Genomic DNA, 12,259 nt, shown 5'->3' on the forward strand with positions numbered 1-12,259 from the left:
GGAATACATGTATAACCTCTCCTGATTATCATGCAGCTGTACTGTGCAGTAGCTTTCCTCCATTTACTTTCTCATTACCTGTTTAATGTTCCTCTGTCTCTCTCCTTTTGAAAGGAAAATCTTCTTGACCTCAATCAGTGTTTCTTCAAACTCCTTCCTCCCCCTCCTCTACCAAGTCCATGCTTCTTCGTCAGCCTTTAATGCTCATTCACTAGGGCGGATTGCCCTTGATCACCTGCTGTCACTCTCCCACCCTGTCAGAACATTTCCTGTGCCAACATACCAAGCTAATCTTCAATACTGACATCTTACATTCAGGCTAGCAGTGTTAAGCAAGGGCAAGTATTTGCTTTCAGAAGGCAGCCAGAGGTGCCAGGATGGTTACTGCCTTTCCTGATTTAATGCCACGAAGTTTTACTCTCACTCTTGCTCTTTGACTTTTGATTTTCTGTTGTAAAAATGAATGTGTGACAAGGGGCATGGGGGATCTTTACCAGGATTTGTCTGATTTGGTTTTTTCCCCTCTGAGGTAGCTCCCACAGAGTCATATGAACCATAATGCAGTCGTAGCAGGCAACAGCAGATTCTGTCAGTGGACCTGCACTTTCACAGACAATCAAAGGCAAAGGGAACCTCTCCATTAACACAGATAAAAGATGTCTGCATGTGTCTTGCACCACCACCACAGCAGCAAACACCAAACTTTTGAAAACCAGCTCTGCCCTGCAACATGGAGGCTCTGCTGTTGGTAGAGAGAACAGCTTCCCCTCTGCCACAGAGGCTTTTGGCAGCTCAAGGGAGTTGTGTAGGTTTTGGATAAGCAATCTTTATAACCCTGAAGGGCATTTTTTGTGTAAAAAAAAACAATATATTTGGTGCTTGTTCTGTGGCACATGCCTGGAGGGCACTTCTGTAAGTCCAGGTATTGCCTTGGACACCTCCAAAAGCAGCTAAGAAGACATTAAAAAAGTATTAGAATATCAATCAAAAAGGGCATAGGAACACCTGGGCTCACCTTTTAACAATTTCACAGTTTCAGATACCCACAGGCTGGAGAGGTACAAAACTCCCCAGCATAAACACACTTCAACTTTGGTGCTAATGAAGATTTTGCCAGCCTAAGAGGGGAAAGGAATGGCTCTTCTGGAGGCTGGAAGTGCACATATCTGTAGAGAGCACACAGATTTGCAGAGTGTATCTCGTCCTCTGTGCTACTCTACAACAGATCCTTTCCTCTTCCAGTAAAGAATCTGTCCAAATAGTTTCTGACAAGGAAGATGAAAAAATTCAAGCCTCTATATGCCTGAGGCTACCAACAGCTAAAGTGCATTTTGGCCACAGTAATTTTAAACCTAAAAATGTGAATGAAGAACTTTTCCTCCTTGATCTCAACATATATGCTCATTTTGCAATTTGCATTTCCCCCATATTTTGAAAATTCATTTACTAGGCACAGGGGCAGAAGACCCAGATTCAAACAAAAAGACTCTTAAGCTGCCAGCTTACTGGCAGCTCCTGCTTCAGATTTATAACCTCATTTTTCAGTACAGGCCAAACTAAGTTTCACCCTTTGCCATACCCCAAACTTCTCAGCATTTCACAATAGCCATATGTTATTAGAAAAGCAAACACCAGCTTGTGTTACCCACTGATTACCCCAGCCCAAAGTTCCTAGCTACCCAGAGCTTCCAGTGAACTTGTCATTAACCTCTTAAGTCCCCTTTTAAAGCCCACCAGGTCCCCAGCTGCTGGGCTGATTTACTCAGCCCACAGCCAAGGACAGCCAGGAAGGTTAATGGTATTTCTCACTTCCTTCAGCTCCCTTGCTGGCACAGTGGGATCCCCACAGCCTCTCACACCACTTGTTCTTGTGCCAAAACTGCTCTTTAGCTTAACATAAATGGCCCATTTCCCTTCCTGCTACTAACTCTTCTGAATTACTTATGAAGAGCAATAATATAAACTCTACAGGCTTCTGCTGAGCTAATTACTCTTGAGCATATTCCCTCACAGGAGAGTGACTGCCCCCAGCCATCACCTTTGACTCTGCTCCAGGCTGGCCATGTCTCTCCTGGCTGAGAGGGGCTGGTATAAGGCAGCAGGGATGAGATCTCTCCAGAGATTTTTGCAATAGCATTAATAAGCCTTGCTCTCTGTAGAAGTACCCTGCTTAATAGATTTTGTGGTCACCCTTTTTATCTTCACAGCCAACACATCTCCGTGGCTCATTGTCACATTGTGACTAATAAAACCAAGACTTTACTCCACCTCTGTCATTCACAGCTGATGAACTCAAAGACATTTCCATGATTAATCACGAAACACAGGCTGTCCCTTTGCTGTTAGATGAATTTGCATTTCTGGCCCTCGTGCTCATGCATTATGCATTCACACTATATCCCAGCCCTCACCCTGCTGGCATCCCCCCCAGTTTGATGTCAGTACTGGGCTGCACTATCTCCTGCCTTGCACTTCTTCCAGGGCACAGCAGTGTTAAATCTGATCCCAGAACAATTCCATCATTAATTTCCTTCCTTGCTGATAGCTTTTTCTCCCAGAGCACACACGGCCACTCCCTCTCTGGAGCCAGGAGTGGCCCAACAACTGTGAACCCCAGCATGAACACAGCATCTTCTGTAGGGGAAAGAATCTGGCAAAGGCCAGACCAGGTGCCCAGATCTCCCCAGCTGGACTCTAAGCAAGACTCTCCACATGTCCTGTGGTGCTGTCCAATGGATCTGGTTCTGCCCACCATGGCCAGACCCTGTGGGCCTGCACCCACTGTTGAGGGCACAGCTCATGTTCTCATCCTCCAGCTTGTCCACCCCTCTGATGGAGCCACCAGCCCTTGTTGTGCCCTGGCTGCTCTGTCATGAGCTGGGTGTGTGTCTCTTCAGCTTTGGAATACACCTGGCACCAGGAGAGCCTGAGGCCAGCTCCGTGCCAGCTTCTGCTTCACTTGCCTTCCTTCTTATTGACAGAAGAGAAAGGTAGCTCAGCCCCACTAAATGATTCCCTTGGTATAAAAGAGTGATTTTCAGCAAATGAAGAATATTTTTTAAGCAGCCAAGTGAGACATCTGAAGGGACAGTCACCTTTCTAAAGTATAAATTAAATTACATTTTGGGAGAGAGGATAGGTTACTTGTCAGGTAGGCTTTACACTAATTATACAACTTAAAAATTTGTGGGTTTAGAGTATTGCCCCTAATTTTTATGCAGCTGTCTTGCTTTGGTCCACACTTAGTGGAAGCACAATGCATTGTTAAGTACCACAGTAATTTGTGATAACTGAGTGCAAGTCTTCCTCCCTCATTATTCACAAAGCTGAAAAAAAATATTTCTATGCATTTTTGCATTTTGCTTTTTCTAAACACTGGTGTCTTTCCTTGCTGCATTTAAACTGTCTGGAAGTTCATCTGGCCATTGGGGGGTGTGTGGGTGTGGGTGTGGGTGTGTGTGTCCCTGCCCAGTGTGTATTATTTCAAAGTTGACATGATGACAATAGCCACTCAAGGATGGCAGCAAATAAGACATCTGTTTTCCCCTTGCTTGCAAGACAGCAGTCAGATGTGGGCTGGTAACAGGGTGCATTACCTTTAGACTCCGGGTCACTGCTTTGCCTCTGATCCTTATCAAAAGTGACCACAACTTGTTATCTGCCTGTACATCACTAACCTAGGAAAAGGCATCGATGCTCTTTCTTTAAGTCCTGTTGACAAATATCTGCACCACAATCAGCCAAAGCAGCAAAGACAGACTGGACTGAGTGGCTTTCTCAGCCTGTGGTGGAGGTTCAGCAGGTCAGTGCCAAGGGAGCTCCAGGCAGGCTCTCTTGCTGCAGACCTCCAGCACCATATTTTGGTGCTCAGGCATGAATCATATTTTGATATAGATAAAAATAGCAGTAAAACAAAGCAAATTTGCACAGGGTGCAGCTTTTCTGTTGTTTTCTGGAGCACTGCTCATAGAAATCAGTGCCCATTTACTATTTTAAGAAAAGGTGGGCTAAAGAAAGGAAACTGTAGGATAAAATACAATAATTTTCAGGGGCCTTGGAGTCACAGAGTAAAGTGATAGTTCATTGTTTGTCTGCAATGTATGCAACCCTGGGCTTTGTGCTGATTTTGGCTGGTTTGTGCTGCATCTACACATATATCATGCCAAAAATGCCAGCCAGCTGTGCTACATTTGCAATGTAAAACACTATACATTTCATTTTTACTTTCTCTGTGTATCTTAAGATAAGGCATAGGCAAGATTTAAACTGGGAGGAATTTTGTTATTAGCATTGCACAATTTCACTGATTAACAGCAATAAAACTAATAAAACAACTATTAATAAATATCAGATCATCAGCATTAGCCATTTTAACCACATATAATTATCAGTATCTTTTTCAATTTCAGTTTATCACAATTACCATATTATGCATATAGATCACTGGATTTGTTTGAAGTCTGTATGGCTGTCAAAATGTAACCAGAATTTAATCCCAGTAAAAGGGCATATTGAAGACCTCCATTTGTGCTGATTGAATCATACATTAACCCAAGAGAACAGAAGGTCTGAAATCACTAGCAGGTAGTTAATGATTATGCTTTCTATTGTCTCCTGATATTATCTTAAAAATGGCCATGTCAAGAGGCCTAGAAATCCCTCAGAGCACCTTATGCTTTTTTATTTTCAAGCATTCTATGGTAGCGTATGATCAGAGACAGAGAGAGAAATATGAATGAAATTATCTATTACATGTAAAAACATTAGGGCCAAAATCTGCATTTTTTAAAGTCGGTTCTCAGTCTGGCAAATCTCCAAATGCTTTCAGGCTGAGCTGTTGCTGAAGAAATTATTTCAGAGCAAAGCAGGAGCAAGCAGACTGAAATATCCCACCAGTAGTAGACAGATATTTATTTCAGGAAGGTATCCCATGGGCTTTGGTGGGAAGAGCACAGGAAGAGCTACTAAGGCTTCCCTCTGGACCCCTGCCCTGGCAGGGTCACAGCAGATGTTTGGGCAGAGCTGCTTGCAAAGGGCAAGCAGGAGTCTTTCTGCTCCTTTAGTGGTGGGCAAACACAGGCCTCAAGAAAAAGGTATCTGAACTCCACCAATCTACATGTGAATTGCATTCAGTTTTACTGGTGCAGAAAGATTTTATGGCCTTGAAATTCAAAGAATTTCAGAATCAATCCATCTTAAAGCAGGGTAGATTTTTAGCTGATAGCACCAATATATATTTGGGTTTACAAGACTCTTTAGAAGGTTCAGATGCTGGCTGCCCTTGCTGCAGCAGCAAGTCTCTGCTGGGATGTGGGAGCATGGCAGGATACCCAGGGTAGAGAGGCTGTAGGGGCACAGGGCCTGGAGCAGCATGGGTATGGGTGAGCAAGAAGGCAGGGCCTTTCAGGGAAGAGAGGATGCCAGCACATCTTTGGCTCAGACACTTCTACAGAACCTAGGCTGTTATTTTATTGAGGTGCTTTAAAAAATGCATGTCGTTTGATAAAGTGATGATTAATCTTCATTATACTGTGAACATACATCTCTGTGATCATCCTAGCAAAAAGCTGCACTTGTATGTCTGCTTATCATTTCTTATGAAAATCTTAATGGTAAAGAAAGACTTGATTGATTATTAGATTTTTGTCATCAAATCCCATTTTTGTTTGCATGCAGAAAAAAGAAAAGCCTCACTTTTGAGGGAAGAGGGAAACAAAGGAAGCACAATAGCTGGGCAGTATTTCTGACATTCATGTAATGCGGTGTATGTCCTTATGTGACATTTATGTGAGAGAAAAAGAAAAGCATCGATTGAAAAAGGTTACAAGAGTTCTTCAGGCATGAAGTCATCTCCAGGCAGCACAGTCACTGCAGTTTATAAACAGGTTCTGCTCTCACCCACTGCATTCACAGACTTAGGGCACCATTTAACACATTTGCTTGCTTACACTTCTTTAATACGCAGCTTTGATTTTCCTTTCCAACAGTAGCATTGAAGCAGGAAATTAAGCCAATTGCTGATTTTAGGAAAGGTGTTTGCATCCTCTGCCCTTGCCATCCTGTCTTCCATAGAGGAAAAGGGCACTGCACTGAGGAGCTGAGCATTGGCATGGGGAACTTTGTCTCCAGTTTGCAGGGGAAGTGCAGCCGGCACTCAGGTGGGGTCTTCTTCTCTCATCCCCAGGCACGGCTTTCTGTGAAACTGGGAAGTCAGACAGATGGACACAGGATGCAGATGCAGACAGAAATGGCAGTGAGGATCACCATTTAAACTCTGTACCAGTTTTAACTTTGTAAAGAAAAAAATCCAAAGCCTTCCTTTAAACAATCATTACATTAACATCTATTTCAGTAGCAGTCATTTTGCTTATTGTTTACCTCCGGTTTTTAAACATTGGGATTGACTCATGGCATTTCTTGAGGTTCCTTTTATTTCTACAGGCATGGCACCTACAATATTAGCTTAATTCAGCTCAGACCTTGTTGTCCTGCGAAAAGGTATGCAGACATCCTCACAGTCACTAGGTTTGGCAGATCTTGCACAGACAAGGTTTCTGAAGATACAAGTCCATGTACAGTGGCATAACCAAAGATCTGTGAAAAAATTGGCAATATATTGATAGACAATCACAGCAGAGAGGTGGACGCCTCTCCATTTGCAACCCTTGCCATGCTGTCTAACTTGTCTGAGGTGGCCTGGGACATCAGGTGGTCCCACTTCATGGCTTGGTGTGGAAAACAGCTGGTTTTTAGAGAACACAACACTTCTGAGTGAAGGTGGCTGTGTAACAGTGCTGGAGCTGCTCCTGCAGTTTCTTGGCATTGGCATGAGTTTCCCAAGAGCACAAAAGGTAGGAGTGCAGCTGCCTCCTCTTGACTCCTAGGCATAATCTGTGCTTGCAGATGAAATTGTCTCTGTCAAAAGATAAAAAAGATGCATGATAACACTAGCATCTTCCAGCTTATTTAACTGCTTATAAGTCTAAAAGAAAGGGTAACCATGAAAACACAGGCTTTTACATGGCACATAGACAACACAGAAGCAACTTAATCCCCCAGGCAGGTAACAATGAATGCATGAAACATTGTGTCATGAAGTTGTCTAAGTTCAACTGGTCCTTAGTGTCTCCCCCAGTATTATTTTGCAGAGTGTGATGAAGCATTACTTGACCAGAGTGACCACAGGCCTACCTGCACATGTGGCAGCACTGCCAGCCGTAACTGCTTCCACTTCAGACATGTCTTCTGTGCAATTTTATTTGCGTGAGAATCTGGATAAGAAAACCTTTTAACCCTCACATCCAAAAGGAAAATAATACACTGTGCAATGTGTAAAGCTGTGTTCAGTCAGCATCGTACAACATAGCATTTGCTACTGCAGAAAGCAACACAGGTATTTATTGATGTATTATTTGAACCTAGATGTATTTATAATTTTATTATAAATCTTATTTATTTCCTCTTACAGGCTGCTGTTTTTTCCACAGTCTTGCAAATGCATTCCTGTTTCTCTTTTTTTCCCTTTCATTCCTGAATTGAGCATATCATCTTCCACTTGCTGAAACTAAAGATGTGTAACACTTCTCCTTCGCATGCCCTGGACAGCCTACTCCTGTCTTCTTTAATTCCAAGAATTCTCCTTAAGGAAACACCCAGGTTCCAGGGAAATTCTTTATGAAACTCGTGATTATGAGTGAGGGTGGCAGGACTGTGTCTAATGACTCACAGGTGCAAAGCTGTACAGCCATGGAAAACTGCTTAAAAGCCGCTTGTGTGCCTGTGTGAGAAAGTCTGAAGTGAAACACTCCTCCGAGCCTGCAATTGAAAATCTCACGATGGAGCTTTGCAAGTCTGTGAAGAGGTGGAACAAAAGCCCGGGGGGTGTGCAGGGACCTGCTCCCTCTTCTGGTAACAAGGGCACAGCTTCGGCGCGGTGAACCCCTTCCCTTCCCTTCCCTTCCCTTCCCTTCCCTTCCCTTCCCTTCCCTTCCCTTCCCTTCCCTTCCCTTCCCTTCCCTTCCCTTCCCTTCCCTTCCCTTCCCTTCCCTTCCCTTCCCTTCCCTTCCCTTCCCTTCCCTTCCCTTCCCTTCCCTTCCCTTCCCTTCCCTTCCCTTCCCTTCCCTTCCCTTCCCACCCATGCCCTGCCCGCCCATCCCCGCTCCTTGGGACCCTCTTAGGGGCTGCCTGGGAAGAGATGGAGGTGGCAAAAGCAGAGGCAGAAGAACTGAGGTGCTGGAGCGAGCCCAGGGAAGGGCAACAAGGCTGGTGATGGGTCTGGAGCTCAAGTCCTGTGCCGAGGAGCTGAAGGAGCTGGGACTGTCTAGCCTGGAGACCTTATGACTGTCCACAAACACCTGAAAGGAAGCTGTAGCCAGGTGGGAGTTGGTCTCATCTGGCAAATAACAAGCAGTAGGACAAGTAAGGATAGGACAAGGGGAAATGGCTTTAAACTGACAGAGGTTAGGTTTAGATTGGACATTATGAAGAAATTATTTACTGTGGGGGTAGTGAGATACTGGAACAGGTTTCTGAGAAGTTGTGGATGTCTCATCCCTGGAAGTGTTCAAGGCTAGGTTGGATGGAGCTTTGAGCAACCTGGACTAGTGGAAGGCGGCCCTGTCCATGGCAGAGGAGTTGGAACTAGAGGATCATTAAGGCTCTTTCCAACACAAACCATCCTGTGGTTCTATGAATTCTATAAGTACATGACAAACACAACACTACATTCAGAGATTTCTAGAACAGCTGCTGCTTTATTATCTGAATTTGAGGGGAGTAACTATCAACTAGACAAAGATTTATTACCACAAACACTCTAAGGAACCATTCAGATAAATTCCAAAATTTGGAAAGACAAGAGTAAGTGCAGGAACAGCAAGGAAATAGTCCTGTAGCTATAACAATGCAATGCACAACTAGATCCAAGTTATGTAAAAGTGAAACTGTATACTAAAAATAGTAAAAAGAAAGCATCAAAAATAGTAAAAAGCAAACACCAAAAGGATCTATTTGGGGGAAGATAGATGTGGCTTTACAAACCTTCTGGACAAAGCCACAGCAGTCTGCAGGAGATCTTGTGGTGCCGCAGTGAACTCCTCTACTCCTCAGGCATGCTCACACACTAGGGCACCTAATGGGCCTCTCACATGTAATTCTGTCTGCTCCACACATGGGCGAAACATCTGTCTGAAGTCTGTGCACCTGGCCTCTTCACTGGCTGCCTAACTCCTGGCCTGAGCTTCCTTGGAGACATACAAGTAAAAGACTTCTTGGGACATAGAGGTGTTGTACTTTTCATCTAAAAATGGGTGTCACTGATTTTCAGAAATACCACTCAAAGATGATCCTTATTCCTGAATTTTAGGGCAGCAGGCTGACTTCTCTCTTGGCTGTAATGTATTAAAGATGATATGGCTGACTTGGTACCATAACAGTGTGTCAAAATATGTTATCACGGTAAGAAATAGAAAACAGTTTCTTTTTGAGACCAATGTTCAGCATTCTAACTGCATTTGGCAAAGCACTCAAATGTTTGTTTAAAATTCTATTTATTTCCCACTGATTTCAGTGGGACTGAAATAAATCCCAAATGCTTCACTTAGCTGAGAATTCAGACTTAGTTTCATAAGCATCCCCCATCACTACTGAGTTCAGTGGAAGCTCAGGGTACTTGTTGTCCAGTAGGAAAAATAATATTTTACAAGGTATTATCTTTACAAAAAAATTATGTCTCCTTTCTGTCATGAGTGAAAGAGAGAAGCACAAAGCCATAATATGTTTAGCTGAATAAAAGAGCAGCACACTGGAATGTTAGGAAAGCCTCCAGATTTTCTACATCACTAATACCTGATGTTACCATAGGATGCAATTTCTGGAGGCTGTGAGCTGATCTGTCAAAAGAGAAAAATTAATAAATAGAGCAAAGAAAGCATAAGCGTTGGTTTGGTATGATGTATTTAGTACTAGTAGTTGCATATCACGAAGTACATAAATTCAGAAATCGTTCAGAAAATGAATTAATAAGATACATTTCTGAGAGCAATGGGACTGGAAGTCCAATGCTCCTAATTTGTTCCCTGGCCTAGTAGGCTGCAGGCAGCTGTATTGTGTGTATTTGCCTTACAGGCAATGTTTGTTTGTTTTTTTAAAGGAGATAACTACTGTTCTTATTCAGCCTTGGTCATTTCCTCCACAGATCCTGGTTCTAGTGGGTGATTTTTGCTCTCTGAACTAATGTCTGGAAGGAGCTCAGCTGAAGCCACAGTTTTTGTTATACTGATGGCATCAGGCTGGACAGGAACCACAACACCAGTGTTCACCCTACAGCCATCCTGAGGCACTTTCTTTCTATTTTGGACTGACCTGTAATGACTATGCCTGTGTACATCCCAGTTTGGAAAGGAGAGTTCAATGTGACAAGACAGCAGGAAGATATTCTGAGTGCAGTCTCACCTCTAAGGATCTCTATTGCCTTGATTTGTGTAATTTTTTACTGTGGAGCTATGAGAAAGTGTGAACAAGAGCCTTTAACTCACATGTGAAAGACACATTGCGAAACTGAGTAAATGTTTGTTTTGAGGAATAGTAACTGCTCATCTCTACGGATCACTAGGTAAAGGTAACAAATAGAAAAGAAAACAGCAAGACTCTGTTCTGTATTTCCCTATTATTTTACCATTCTCATGCATGGCAGCTGTATGCCATTTTATAGACAGGATACATTTTTTGTGTTCCTGACTCTCTATAATATTAAAAACTTTGCCTGGATTGAACATATCAGGTGATCCTCAGACCACAAAATTAGTCAGTGTCATTAAAAAGAGCAGCAAAGTTCAAGTGGCTGTGAGTTTAGGGGAAATGAGCTGGCATATATTCAGGTCCCCAGGACTGCAGACCTACATAGCGTAGAGCTGCCATGAAGACTGGTCTTTAATGGCCAGCCTGGTTTTAGGGGCCAGATGAACTGATGGTGGAGATAAAAAAAAAGGGAGTGTTATGAGTTACATTTCACAAGGTGCTTTCCCCTGAAACAATGGCAGAAGGCCTTGGTACTGGCTCTCCTTTCGTGCTTTGGGCACAATGACCATCCCTGCAGCCACCCAGCAGTCAACCAGCCTAAATCCTGCCATGGCCTGCTGAGCCGGAGAAGGAGGGTGACCAAAGGGGCCTTTAGCCCCTGCATTAGCACCACCTGATACAGTATATCTCCTCTGGGGCAGGATGAGGAAGATGCCTCAGACCGTGACCATCACAGCTGTATGCAGCTGTATCCATCCAACAAACCCCAGTGAAGAGCAGGGCCAGAATGAAACACAAATCCTTCAACAACCTGAGCCATGCATTCTCTGTGCAGAGCCACTGATTTCTTCATTCCCCCATGCTATTGGGCACAAAAATAGCCATCCTAATTCAGAAAGCTGCTACTTCTGGCTATATATAGACTGTTCTGTGTGTGGTTCAACACCGAGCTCTTCACACACGTGTCATCCCATTGTGTCATGCAAGGCAGTGTCAGTACTGCCTGCTGGCTGGAGAATACAGCACACAAGGGAGGCCACAGCCCTGCAAACAGTGATTCACCTGCTCTGCTGTCTTAGAATAACAGGCTTCTGGAATCAGTGGACTTGTCATGGTTATGTCCCCTGTGCCACCATGCCTGTGGGATGCAGCCCATGCAGGAGAGGAGCTGCCGTGCTACCCGCAGCTGAAAACTGCAGTCACCACCATCCAGTCACCACTGGATGAAGCTTGGATGTCTTTTTGTGAATGAAGCTTATGTCCTGGTGACCCACCTCAAGCAGAGGGGGAAGAGAGGGGATGTTACTGAACATGCATTCCCAGAAGCAAAGAGAGTGCAAGCTCATTCTCTACACGATGCACATGCATGGAGTGGCCCGGAAAGCACCAGACGCTGCTTGTTAAAAGTTGGCATGTCTTCAACACAGCTACCAGTGATTTTTCTGTAAAACACATTAAGAGTCAGTATAAATGCCTTTATGGATTTCACACCACATTAAAAGGAGTGAGTGATTGACTACATTCCCAGTAGCTTATTTTTCATCCTTTGACAGCTGTTAACCAGACAGAAGCATTATTAGTTCAATTTCTCATGCTGTAAAAATATTTGGATATAGGAATTTGGCCAAATTTTTCCTTCTTGTTTCTGGTTTCCTATGAGAGTTGGCTGGATTGTTTTGACAAATCCAAGAGTGTAGCTAGCACAGCATCTTAGCATAAATGCTGGGTTTAGAGCCAAGCC

At 43.7% G+C, this 12,259-nt stretch overlaps 1 long non-coding RNA gene across 1 annotated transcript; it reads right to left on the reverse strand.

Annotated features, from left to right (window-relative positions):
• Nucleotides 1–1,519: 1,519 nt before the first annotated feature.
• On the reverse strand, nt 1,520–7,976 carry LOC110478220 (uncharacterized). Its single transcript, XR_014952898.1, has 2 exons — nt 7,192–7,976; nt 1,520–6,915 (listed from the first exon to the last, which is right to left on the reverse strand). It is a non-coding gene; the product is annotated as an uncharacterized LOC110478220 (long non-coding RNA).
• Nucleotides 7,977–12,259: the final 4,283 nt, after the last annotated feature.

Source organism: Lonchura striata, chromosome 2 (assembly GCF_050655825.1).
Source record: "Lonchura striata isolate lonStrDom1 chromosome 2, ASM5065582v1, whole genome shotgun sequence".
In the NCBI taxonomy this organism is placed as follows: domain Eukaryota; kingdom Metazoa; phylum Chordata; class Aves; order Passeriformes; family Estrildidae; genus Lonchura; species Lonchura striata.